Genomic DNA, 13664 nt, shown 5'->3' with positions numbered 1-13664 from the left:
TGGCAGTGGCTGTGTCGCAGTAGACTTTATTTATGAACCCTGATTTGAATTTTGTGTGGTTTTCACGTGCAATAAAATACCACTCTTTATGAGGTGTTGTGTTTTTATTTTGTTTTGTTTGGACAGGCAGAGTTAGACAGTGAGAGAGAGAGAGACAGAGAGAGAGTTAAAGACAGAGAGAGAGACAGAGAAACAGGTCTCCTTTTTCCGTTGGTTCACCCCTCAAATGGCCGCTTTGGCTGGCACGCTGCACTGACCCGAAGCCAGGAGCCAGGTGCTTCTTCCTGGTCTCCCATGCGGGTGCAGGGCCCAAGCACTTGGGCCATCCTCTACTGCCTTCCTGGGCCATGACAGAGAGCTGGCCTGGAAGAGGGGCAACCGGGACAGAATCCGGCGCCCCGACCGGGACTAGAACCCGGTGTGCTGGCGTCGCAAGGCGGAGGATTAGCCTAGTGAGCTGCGGCGCCAGCCAGCCCATGAGGTTTTTAAAAACACATTTGAAGATGGAAAACTTGCAGAACAAGGTTCAGGTGTGCCTCCGTCTGCTCTATGTAGCTTAAGATTTTGTCCGGCATTACATTTTTGCATGCATCTCTGTCGCTGTGATCAGAGAGGCCTCATTGGACCTGCAGTGAAGTTCCCCCTAGGCGTGGACACAGCACCTGCTGATGTGCAGGCTTTGTGGGGGCGGTTAGATGCCTTCCATGGTTCTGGTGTTACAGTAATGCTGCGGGGGCATCCTTGTCCGTGTCTCTGAGATTTGCAATGGGTTTTTTGTGATCTGTTCAGAATATGTGCTGAGCATCAGCATAATAGGTAAAGCCAAATTATTTTACCAAGTTGTATCAGTTTATTTTAAATTGTTGATGAGATTTCTGACTTCTCCAAGGTCTTCCTAACACTTGTTAGGTTTTTTTAGCTCTTGCTAGTATGATGGTAGAGAAATGACATTTCATTATACCCTTGAGATTAAATGTATTCACGAAAGTCTGGGCATTTTTGAATTGTCAGTTTTCTATGTGCTATTCATCTTTTTCTCATTACTGTGTGGAAATCCAGGCAGGCATTTGGCACAGCACTTGGGCTGCCATTCATGTGGCCCACAACTCACATCCTGTGTCGAAGTGCCTGGGTTTCTGTCCCAGCTCCACTTCCAGTTCCACCTTCCTGCTAAGCCACACCCTGAGAGGCAGCAGGTGATGGCTTAAGTACTTGAGTCCCTGTCTCCACATGGGAGATGTTGATTAAGTTCTTGGCTTCCGGCTTTGGCCAGGCCCAGCCCCGCCAGACATCTGGGGAGTAGACTGGCAGATAGAAGATCTCCCTCTCTCCCTCTGTGTGTGTGTGTGTGTGTGTGTATGTGTGTGTCTGCCTTTCAAGTAAATAAAAATAAATTATTAAAAAATAAAGTGTTAGGAATTTGACCCCTTATTTGGGAAGGAGTCACTGCCAAGCGCAGAGACACCAGAGGCAAATCCTTCTGTAAAATAGAGTTGCTAAATCATTTAGAGTGTGACTTTTAGCCAACATTGTAGAATTTGTAGGCTCATATGATGTAGCATCTATTACTCTAAATTAGTTTTGTTTTAAAGATTTATTTATTTGAAAGGGTTACAGAGAGTAGAGAGACAGAGAGAGGTCTCCCATCTGGTAATCCACTCCCGAAATGTCTACAGTGGCCAGGGCTGGGCCAAGCTGAAGCCAAGAGTCAGGAGCCTCCTCTGGGTCTCCCACATAGGTGCAGGAGCCCAAGGACTTGGACCATCCTCCACTGCTTTCCCAGGTGCATTAGCAGAGAGCTGGATCAGAAGTGGAGCAGCCGAAGTGGAGTAGCAGCTCATATGAGATGCTAACACTGAAATTGTGGCTTAACCTGCTGCACACAGCACCAGCCCCTAAATTCGTTTACTTTAATGACGTGCTAGCCAACAATATAGAACTTAAATGGGCAAATTTTTTATAAATGTGTTTACCTTACAACCTGTTTTTTTAAATCATAATGTCCTCTAAGGCCACAAATCGAGGACTTTAATTTTTTAAAACTAAATTAACTTGTATGAGAGGTTCAGAAAGTTCATGGAAAAGGCATCATAAGAAAAAAAAAACTGTTAATGGATTTCAAAATTTTTTTACCCCATAATAAATTTATCTTTCAGGTTCATTTTTTTCATGAACTTATTTTTTTAAAAGATTTATGTGTTTATTTGAAAAACAGAGTTACAGAGAAAGAGAGAGAGACAGTAGAAGGGAGATCTTCCATCCATTGGCTCACTCCCCAGGTGGTGGCAATGGCCAGGGCTGGGTAACACAGAAGCCAGGAGCTTCATCCAGCTGTCCCACTTGGGTGGCAGGGGCCCAAGTACCTGGGCCTTCCTCTGCTGCTCTTCCCAGGCCACTAGCAGGGAGCTGAGTGGGAAGTGGAGCAGCTTGGACTGAATCATCACCTATGCAGGTTGTCATTATCACCTGTGGTGGCTTTTCCCTCTACACCACAACACCAGCCCCTCCACAAACTTTTTGAACTGTTTATTCAAACAGTTTATAGTTCAACAAGGGAGAGAAAGAGGCAGACAAAGACATCTGCCGTCCACTGGCTTATTTTCCAAATGACCACAATGAATGGGGCTTGTCCAGGCTGGATCCAGGAACCCAGAACTCCATCTGTATATCCCATGTGGGTGGCAAGGCCCAAGTACTTGGGCCATCATCCACTGCTTTACCAGGCACATTAGCAGGGAGCTGGATTGAAAACGGAGCAGCTGAGTCTCAAACCAGCACGCTAATATGGGATGCTAGACTCTCAAGTGGCAGCTCAGCCCACTGCCTCTGAATGCTGGCCCCATGCCAGATGTATCATGCAGAAAAACAGAAACAGTGAGTTTAAGTTTATAGTCTTATTTTTCTCATTTTTGAAATAATAGGTTAAAAATAATTTGAAATTACCTTTTTCATTGAATATTAGGTTTCTGATATTCATCCATATGGTCGCATCTAGCAATTTATCATCCATTTAGTTATCAGTAGATAGACTGCTTCCATCACAATTGGCTGTGATGCGTGAACTCTCTTGTTCTTATCTCCTTGTACTCTTGTGCAAGAATATTACCTAGAAAAGAACTAAATATGGTTGTAACATCCTACAGGTGTGTAATATAAATCGATTTCAAAAATAACTTTTCTTTGTTAACTATTATGGAAAAACTAGACAGTATTTGTGCCTGAAGAAGAAAATTCAAATCATCTATAATAACTCCACTAAAAGGTGATTCACACTTTGTCCTTATACTACCATACTTCTCCTATGATGTCCATTAATATATTTATTTTTGAAAGGCAGAGAGAGAGAGATCTTCCACTTACCAGTTGCCACCCAGCTGGAGTTGGGCCAGACCAAAGCCAGGAGCCCAAACTCCATCCAAATCTCACACCTAGGTGGCAGGAACTTGGGTACTTGAGCCATCTCCTGCTCATTAGCAGGTGCACATTAGCAGGAGGCTGGAACTAGAAATGGAGCCAAGATTCAAACGCAGGTACTCCTGTATGAGATGCCACCATCCCAAGTATTGTCAGCCCCCGGGCCAAATGCTCACCACTTGCCTTTTCTTCTCTATCCACACTGCCCCCGGTCCACTGCTGAGTTTTGTGAGCGCTCAGTTTAGATTTACATGATCCAACTTTGGCTCCTGTCCTGTGACACACTCTCCTAGCCAGGTCACCACCTTCTCTGCCTGACTTTCTCACAGCCACCGGCACGGCACCCCTGCCGGACTGCAAGATCTGTTTCCCTAAAGCTACAACAGCAGTCCTTTCAAAATGAAGTCAGGTCACACACCATCTGGTTTCAAACCCATCTAGGATTTTCCATCTCTCAGAATAAACCCAGGCCTACTCTTTACCTGGCACCTGCCACTGCCCAGCCTTTCACCAGTTCTTCGTAGCCCCTGGCTTGGTCCCAGCAGGCTTCCTCCCCCATGTCAGGTCTTCGTATGCACTGCTTTTGCTTCTCAGGGCTCCCTCAACACTGCACAGTGTGCTGCCTCACTTCTTTCAGGTCTCTGCTGACGTCTCACAGAGGCCTTCCTCATCGCCCTCGGCCTCTGTGCGGTGAACTCCATCAGACACGCTTGCCTCTGCCTGACTACCATCTGTCTCTCCACTAGAGTAGAAGTCCACTTGTGCACCGGCACGTTGGCTGTTTCCCAGCATTCTAGAACAGTGCTTGGCCTTGAGTGAGCGCTGAGTACATATCTGGTGGGCCACTTCCCAGCTCCAAGAACTCCACAGAGGCAAGGAGCGGCAGATAGATTAGCATCACACACATGGGTGCTGGGGATAGCCATGGTTCAAATCCTGGCCGTGTTACGTGGCAGCTCTTTGGGCAGGTGACGTGACTGAGTGTGGTCTCAGACTTAATGTGCTCGGTGCCCTTTTGTATGACAGGCACTTCTTGATCCTGAAATGAAACCTGTGTGAAGCACAGAAGTGTTAGTGTGCTGCTGGCCACTGGGACGTCACAAGCAGTTCCTTGTCTTGGTGGTGCCACTTTCTGAAATAGTGAGCATCCTCCTGTTGTTCTCCTGTGTCCGCCGTCCTCAGAAGCAGACTCAAACTGGTAGTTGGGAGAGCATTTTCTGCTTTTATGTAGAAGACATTGAATGAGGTTCTAGGTTCATAGGATCATAAACAAGTTTTTCAACCTGAAGAATTTCTCTCTGGTGGGGAACCCTGTGGGGAGTGGGGCAGGTCTGCGTGAGACTGTCAAGGGTGTTGCCAGAGGTCTAGCATCCCTGGCCTCCCTCACCAAGTGCCACGCCTCTTCCCAATACCTGAAAGCATCCAGGGGTGGTACCCGCACATGGAGCTACCCCAGCCCCATGTGCCTCATCGGTAAAACTACAGAAAATAATAGCAGCTAACCCGCAAGGCAGCTGTGAGGAGCGCGGAAGTGGTTTTTGATGGGGGCCCTGCAGAAGATTCCTGGAGAATGCATCTTAGGAAAAACCACCATGCATGGATTTCAAAATTGATTTTACATCCAGACAGACTGGTCTCATCATTCCATTTTCCCAAGAGCCGTTTGAGCCCTCGTGTAAAGCACGTGGTGCGGTTGTTGGCATGAGTAATTGTTTTTACTGAGAGCAGCAAGAGTTTTTGTTTCTGGAGGGCCTGCTGCCATGCTGGGCAGCCTGCCTGGTGTTGGCCATGTGTTGACTCAACCGAGTGTTCTGACAACGTGATGAGGAAGGTACCAGAGCTATGCCCATCTTATAGGTGAGAAAACTGAGCATCAGAAGGAGTTAGGAATTTTCCCAGAAGCAGACGACGAGGGTAAAGGGGAGCAGGAATTTACAACAGAGCCCTTGGCCCCAAGGCCTTTTCTGTCACTGCTGAACCTCAGCACCTCTGAGTGTCTGCTGTCTCGCATGACCCTGTGCACAGGACAGGGCAGGTACTACATAGTGTTTGTTGAATGAAAAACTGTCAGTACATTTCAGGTGGTAGGTGACACATCTACGAGTAAATGAATTACCACTATGCTTTTGATCTTGAACCTAGGCATATTTGCCACATGATTTGTTGAAGCAGCAATTAAATTTGAAAGTTAAAAGAACAATTAAGCTTTAAAAAGTACAAAGTTTGGAAGGAGCTTTGAACTTTAGGAGTCTCTAACCTGACACTGTTTCTTTATGTGCGGTAAATGCAGATTCATTGTCAATGAGACATGGAACCCATCTCTCCTTGTGATTTACGTATGTTCTAAGTAATGTGCTCAGAATGCAGCTCTACTTGCCATCATAAACCGTGCAGTTAAAATAAAACTCATCACAATATTTTCATGCAGAGGATAGTGGTTAACATAAAATGATCCAGAGGTTAAACATGAGTTTTTCTAATTCACAAAATGCATAGATGGAAAATTCTTTTAAAAGATTCATTTATTTTATTTGAAAGGCAGAGTTACAGAGAGGCATAGAGAAAGAGAGAGAGAGGAGAGAGGTCAGCTATCCACCAGTTCACTCCCCAGATGGCCCCAGTGGCTGGAGCTGCACCAATCTGAATCTGGGAGCTTCCTCTGGATCTCCCACGCAAGTTCAGGTACCCAGAGACTTGGGCATCTTCCACTGTTCTCCCAGGCCATAGCGGAGAGCTAGAGCGGAAGTGGATCAGCCAGGATAGGAACCAGTGCCCATTTGGGATGCTGGCACTGCAGGCGGTAGCTTTACCTACAGCACCAGCCCCTTAAGGAAATCTTCTGAAAAATAACCATTGTTCAGAGACGCTTCGAATGACACGTGTGGCTGCCATCCTGCCCCGTGTCGGCAGAGAGCAGTGAGCCTGGGGATGATGAAAGGAGACCAGTTGCCCTTTCCGTATATAAACTATACTTCAGCACTTGCACTTGTATTAGGTCATTTTAAAGTGTTGAGCAGTGTTGGGAAGAATCACAATGCATTGCTTCTACTGAGTAAGCAGAGTGGAATTTTACACCAGGAATGTTGGGAAACGAGCCGCTGCTACAGGCCTGTGTGATGGAGTCAGTTAAGTAGGAGAAACAGCTAAGTAGGGCTTTGCTAAAGTCTCAGCCTCCTGCTGCAGCCATGAAAGTTGTTTTCGCTAGTCGTACTTCAGTACAAACAGCATCAATTAAACGTGCTCTGTAAATCACAGTAAAGCCAACTCAAAAAGTATCTTCAGAGATGAGAGGAAATGGAATATAAGATCTCATGCAATAGCAGAATCTAAGTAAAATTGAGAAGTAGGAACTAACAGCATCCCAGTAAATGGTGCAAACCCCTGCCCCCCGCCCCGGGCACACGTGTTGTACTCTGGGCCATGACAAGAATGCTTTTAGCCAACACTTACTCATCGCTAGTCTGAAGCCCTGGCCGATGGAATAAAGCGGGAACAGTTTCAAAGTGTAAATATAGGGAAAGAAGAGACAAATTTTTCATTATTTATGTACAGTATGTGCAAGGGGAAAATTCAAGTGAGTTGATTGAATTTATGTAAAGTCATAAACATTTTCATTTATTGGTTATAAGCATGTAAAAATCATTTTTTAAAATCAGCGTTAAACAGATATTTTAATGGGAAAAGTGGTACTATTTATAGATGTTCCCAGAGCTCTGAAATAACCCAGGAATAAATTTAGCAAGAAATGAGTGTACAGAAAAAAACTATAAAATTTTATTGAAAGACATATAGAAAGACCTAAATAAATGGCGAGACATGTAACATATTCTCAGGTGGGAATAATTAATATTAAACAATCATCATTCCCCTGTCAAGCTAACATAAATTCCTATGAAATTACTATGCCGTGCTATCCTGTACCATAAAAACTGTGAGGGACAATGAGCTTCAGCATTAAAATGTTTGTCTAGTTCTGAAAGAATAAATTTGTGAGCATAAAGAATATTTTGGAGAATGATGAGGGATGACTCACCCAACCCTAGGCAGTAAACCCGGGTTATCTTCCACCATAATAAATACAGAGAGAAGCACCTCTGAGTGTCTTCAATAGACCGGGTACAGTAGGTTTGCCAAAGATGACCCTTCCGCCCAGTAGGGAGTAGCCAGATACCTGTTACATGACAGTGAGACAGCTGACCTCTGAATGTCCAGCCTGAGCGTTATTGTGATATATCACATTATCATCAGGGACAGATCAAGTCAAGTTGAATGTGAAAAGTAAAATATGAAGCTTCAAGAAGAAACCAGAAAACAAAGGCACAGTGTTCGCAGTGTGCTAGGCATTCTGTTAGGCTGTCCAGAAGAGCAAATGTTTGTGCATGGAACACGGAAACACAGGCACAGCACGTGAAGTAAAGCAGAATCACGTTGTAAAGCAGTGTGTCTGTCACTGTTTCAGTTGTTGAAGAATTGTGACGTTCATCTCTGTATCAGTGAAAGGTAGAGAAGCGTATCCAGTCATGAGTTTTACTTCCCTGTATAAAGACAGTCGTGGTGACTTGCACTTTAGATTCTGTGCACTGTGGTGGTGTGAAGTTTGTACGCTGGGTGCCTGTCTCCTTCATGATATTTAAAAAAGAGAAAATTGACTTGACATGTCTGAAGCCGCGCGGCCTACAGCGAGACGGAGAGGCTGCTGGGTGCTGAGGGTTAGTTAGCTGGACGACAAGATGTGGGGAGATGAGGTTCATCATGAGATCAGGCCACACGTAGGGCAGGAATAAATGCTAGTCTGAATATTGTGCTTGGTAGTAGAACACTCTGAAAGTATGGTTTAGTTATGGTGCGGTGAAGCCGAGCTGGGGGGGAGGAGGATGGGTCTGTATTCAGTAAGCCCCAGATAGCCCAACAGTGGTTCACAGGAAATAGACTGGAGTTGTACACTCACTGTCTCTCCAAAGTCCTGGGAAGAGTCCATGGGGATTTTCTCAGTGATCTTCCAGAGAGAGGACAGACAAATGTTACCAGGACTCCACTCTAAGATGGTGTTTCTCTCCAGCACCCCGTCACATAAGTACATGCACGCAAGGGGAAGGAGAAGCCAGCATGTTATCCACAGGTGCTCCCTCCCCAAGAAAAACATGTTCCCATGACAGAGACATGCGTGTGTACAGCCAGCAGTGCCATTCCTGGTGGCATCTGCTGGGCTGGGACTCCAAAGCGTGTTGTGACAAAGCAGGGCGGGGTAGAATTGTACTTCCGATAGCAGGTTGAAAATATCATCATTGGAAAGTGCATTTAATATACTAGCCTGTGGGACTGCACCAATGAGTGGCACAACGCCCTGTAGTGTGTCGCCAGCTTCCCCTCACTGCCTTGGGGATCCCTGGAAGCTGTGCTCATTGCCCGCGCCCGCCATCACCAGAGAGGACCCAACCACGCATTGCTAGTCCAGGAAACAATCAAATTCACAATTCCCTGGGCAGCTTCTACTGAAGGCATATCGCTTTTTCACCAGTATAAAGTCAGAAATTCAAAACTGTCTTACGTTAGGAGCCATCTGTATGGTGCATTGCATTTTCAAAACACAACAGAGTGGCATGCAGTCACACATGGCTCCGCGGCAGGCATATATCCAGAGAGATGCATCCTTCGTTGATCTCATTGTTGCATAGACACCATAGTCTAGATAGGCACACCTATGCATGCAGCTTGGCCTGTCATTGACAGATGCGGCAGATCTGTGGATGTGCACACATCTAGAAAAGGTATGAAAACATCATCTGGATAAACTCCGAGTTCTCAAGAGTTGTCACCCTGGGAAGAAGGGAGGGCACTGGCCCAGTATAGGCGCATGGGAAACATCAGCTCTTATCTGAGCAGCTTTAGTTCTCAGAGCAAGGGAGGGGCTTAAGCAGTTGTACAAAATTTTGATAGATGTTCATGGAGGAGCGGGGGCTGGGGGAGAGACAGAAGCCAGAGGCGAGGTTGGTAGCCGTGATCAGTATGTGACCAAGCCTTTACTTTCCTGTAGAACGGAGTCTGGACATTTTCAGCCACATTCAGCGGGCCAGGAACTTGGTTCATTCTGAGCAGTCCGATAGGTTTTGTATTTCACTATCTGCACTCGTGCGTTTGCCTTGGTGTGAGAGGTAGAGAAGTGAGCCACAGCTAACTGGGATGAATCTGACTGACCTGAGCTAAGGTGAGACTGTGTGCAGATGGCCTGTTCCCAGGGGCTGGGAAGAAGGTCGGCTCACCCACACCAACCCCCGCTTCAGCCCTGAGATGTCCGGTTTTGTTGTGAAGAGTTCTGTTTTCTGTGGTTTTATGTGCACAAACGTTCTGAATATCAAAAACAAGCAGTCTGGGTAGGTACCTTCATGTGGGTTTTAGAGGACTGTAGACTGTTTTTACTTTTTAGGGACAGGCAAGACTGTCATATTGTAACATCTCAAAATGTTTTACAAGCAACTATAAATACAGTTTTCTGTCTCCCAAAAAACCATTTCTTGGTGTAGCACACACAAAGGAGATAGAGTTTGGAGTAAAACCCGTTTTTCAAGTCTCATGAACAGGACACCTTCTGGAGTCTGCACTTACATCTTGGAACTGACAGGCACACTGTTTTCTGCAATCTTGATCTAATTCAGTGTCTGGAACTTGCAGTCCTCCCTCTCTTGGTTACATTCAGGGCCGTAGCTTTGGGGTGTCAATCAAACCGTTCTGGCCACATCTCAGCCTCTGCAAGTTGAGCTCTTTCATCAGCAAAACTTTGGGCAAATCTCACATCTCGTCTAAATTAGAGGTGTAGCCTTGACTTCAGTCCCACAGTTAATGTTGTACAGAGAAAGAAAACAGTGCGTAATGTTCCAGTAATGTGCAAACCAAAGTGATTGAAATGAAAATGATGTGATACTTCCAAGAAGGTACTGTTTTCACACATGGATCAGTTAGGATTAGGCTCACCCACAAGTAACAGCAACAGTGAAAAAAGGGACCTGAAGCTGTAGATGTTTGTTTTGCTCTTACATAAAAGAAGTTCAGGATAGGCAGTGTGGTCTAGTGTACCAGCTCCTGGATCGTCAGGGGCTCCATGCTGCCTGGTAGTAGAGTAGAGGATGGTTGCCCAAGCCCACCCATCACATCTGTATCCCAGCCAGAAGGAGGGGCATACATAATCCCTCTTGAGGAACCTTCCTGGAAATTATGTATAGCACTTCTGTTTGTGTCACGTTGGTAGCCTTGATCCCAGAGCCACAGTTAGTGAGAAGAGAAGCCCAAGAGAAGCTAAGACATTTCCTGATTCTTATCTGTTCTCCTTCAGGTTAAAAGGTGAGTTGCCAATCTACGGTCAGCGTGGCACAGTTTCAGAGGCTTCCCCAAACACAGCATTGAGTTTCTGCCAAGTCACCCATGTCCTGCTCTCTGTCAGCATCTGCCAGGCCACCAGCCAAGGACTGGGAGAGCAACCCTTGGCCTTTTCCACACTACATGACTAGGATCTTTTTTTTTTTTTTAAGATGTATTTATTTATTTGAAAGGGAGAGTTAGAGAGAGAGAAAGAGAGAGAGAGAGGTCTTCCATCTGTTTGTTCATTCCACAAATGGCTGCAACGGCTGGAGCTGTGCTGATCTGAAGCCAGGAGCCAGGAGATTCTTCCAGGTCTCCCCTGTGAGTGCAGAGGCTCAAGGACTTGGGCCATCTTCTACTGCTTTCCCAGGCCATAGCAGAGAGCTGGATCGGAAGTGGAGCAGCCAGGACTTGAACCAGCGCTCATGTGGGATGCTGACACTATAGGTGGTGGCTTTTACCTACTACACCACAGCACTAGCCCCTAGGAAGTCTTCTAAATCTGCCAAACTGACCAGCCTTGCTATGCATTCCTGTGTATAGTAAAGATCGGTTTTGAAAACGGTTTAAAACACAACCAAAAGTAAGAATGTGATTGTATAAACCATGACTATTCCTTCTTGTGGAATGTGATGTAATACCCTTTCATATCATCATGGTGCCGTGGGGGAGGCTGTGTGCAGAGCACAGCAGTGAGGCTGAAGGTGACGCATGCATGTCATGTAGGCCGTCATCATGGGGAGCAACCCAGCTCCCCCTCAGGAGACTCCCAAGTTTGCAAGTGAAATGGGCATAATGAAACCTTAATTTTTTTACCAACCAGCTTAAAGTTTATTTTTTATACTGTGTAACATAAGGCAAAATTATTTAAAGTTATTCTCCATGTTGCAATTCCTATCACTGTCCATCAAAGTTGTCTACTTACTTCTCTTAAGTCTTGAAGGCCTTTTGAACAAACTATTGCTTAATTCAAGGTCGTCATGTCAGCCCTGCATAAGAGTGACATGAAAACAAGTCCACTTTTTGAGGGATGCTCAGAAGTCAAGAATCCTTTCTGGGGGTTAGTCTACTTTGGATCCTGCTACATACAAACTGGTTACTAGCAACCCATAAAAGATGCCAGTGATGCAGGCATGCATTGTGATAAAATCTCAAACTGGCTGTTGGAAAACTTCATTATGTATAGCTATTAAAACACACATAAACATATATATGAAAATGTTCCCAGTAGATTTGATGGCTAGCACGGTAGCAGAGAAAACCTGGTGGGAAATTTTTTTATGGTCATGTCACAGCAAGTGAAAAACTGTATTCTAAAAGCATTGGTAATGACCAGAAACCTTATTTTTAAAAGCCTATGTTTTGAATGGACAATAATCATAATAAGATACTTATATACATTCAGTAGCCTCCTTGATAATAAAAATGATCATGTTTTTATCAGCTGGTTTACCTGAGTTGGTCTCTGTTCCATCTATAAGGACATAAGGCCAGGCTGCAAACAGGCCAATGAGAGGAGGGAGAGGGGGATGGCAAATGGGGGACTTTTTTTTCTTTCTTTGAAATGAGACGAGTCCCGGCTTAGAGATGGGGTGGAGCTGGGGACATGGGGGTGTGAGAATTGTTCCCGATCTTTGTTCCCATTCCCTATAAATAAAGCTCTCTCCTGGTCCTCTTGGGGCATCACTGCTCTGCCAACGGTAAAAAGTGGGCAGTGAGCGTGGTTGAAAGTGCTGGCCTTTCTTTCTTACATCACATTTGCTGATAACCATGCACTAATTTTATAAATGAACTTATTTGGGCACTGGTTTGAGTCCTGGCTGCTCTGCTTCTGATCCATTCCCTGCTAATGCAGCAGAAGATGGCCCGAGTGCTTTTGCCCCTGCCACCCATGTTGGGGACCTGGATGGAGTTCTAGACTCCCAGCTTCTGCCTGGCCCAGTCCCCGCCCTTGCAGCTGTTGGGAGAGTAAACCAGCAAATGGAAGGCTCTGTTTCTCTCCCTCTTTCTCTGTCACTCTGTGTTTCGAAACAAAATGCAGAGAAATCTTCTCGTAAAAAAAAAATGTAGCTGAGAGCCACCTGCTGTCCCAGTGTGCCCCTGCTGTTCTTGTTACACTGAATCCCCTGAAGTCCTAGGTCCACTGCACAGGCAGAGAGACTGGAGGGACACAGGAGAGGCAAGGTGGTGCCTGCACGCCCCCCCCCCCCCCGCTCCAGCCACCCCCTGGGTTAGGAAGCAGGACTGCTGGGGTGCCGTGTAGAAGCAGTCACTTGACAGCCCAAACCATCAGGCTCTGCCCTTCATGCCAGCCCACAGCTGCCACAGAGACCAGCCAGGCTGATCTGGCTGTCAGTGTTATCTCCCTCCCCACACATCCATTCCCCCTTTCCCAAGCAGCTACCCGTGCAGCTCTTCTCTCTTCTGGCCCAGCCCTGGCTCCCCCTGAGCCCAAGAAGTCCCAGGGCTAAGCTAGCCCAGGCCAAATCAGCCCCCATCTACCTCTGGAAGACGCCCTCAGAAAGCACAGAGATTCTCTACCTGACATGGGAGCCTCAGCTTTGGGTACAGGTCTCTTGTTGCAAGGTGGGGAATAGGGGGTGCCTGAGCTGTCCCGCAGCCAGTCAGAAGCATCCGCATCTGAGCAGTCCTGCTGGTGGCTTGGTTCAGGCCTCCACCCAGTCACCTGGGGGCAAAGCCAAGGGTAGAGGCAGCCTCTTCCAGGGACCTGGGCAGGTGGAACCCAGAGGCCACAGGCACGCAGGAGCCGACATGGTTCTTCGGAGTCTGACCCTTTCCCGTGCTGCTGACTCTTTCTTAACTCCCCAGCACCTTCTCCTGGGCTCGATGCCTCAGATATCTCTGAGCTGCTTGGCAGGACATGCCAAGAGCTTGTT

General features: G+C 46.4%; 1 protein-coding gene and 1 non-coding gene across 2 annotated transcripts in view; one reads left to right on the top strand and one right to left on the bottom strand.

Annotated features, from left to right (window-relative positions):
* The window catches only part of MTHFD1L (methylenetetrahydrofolate dehydrogenase (NADP+ dependent) 1 like), a 195998-nt gene that overhangs the window by 96367 nt on the left and 85967 nt on the right, over window positions 1-13664 (top strand). The gene's annotated exons all lie outside the window — the stretch shown is intronic.
* On the bottom strand, window positions 11984-12102 carry LOC127493358 (small nucleolar RNA SNORA32). Its single transcript, XR_007923414.3, has one exon. It is a non-coding gene; the product is annotated as a small nucleolar RNA SNORA32 (small nucleolar RNA).

The sequence above is a fragment of the Oryctolagus cuniculus genome, chromosome 5, assembly GCF_051225735.1.
Source record: "Oryctolagus cuniculus isolate XC-2025 breed Fujian yellow rabbit chromosome 5, ASM5122573v1, whole genome shotgun sequence".
NCBI lineage: Eukaryota > Metazoa > Chordata > Mammalia > Lagomorpha > Leporidae > Oryctolagus > Oryctolagus cuniculus.
The sequence above is the reverse complement of the archived record's forward strand: the minus strand, read 5'-3'. Positions and strand labels throughout refer to the sequence as shown.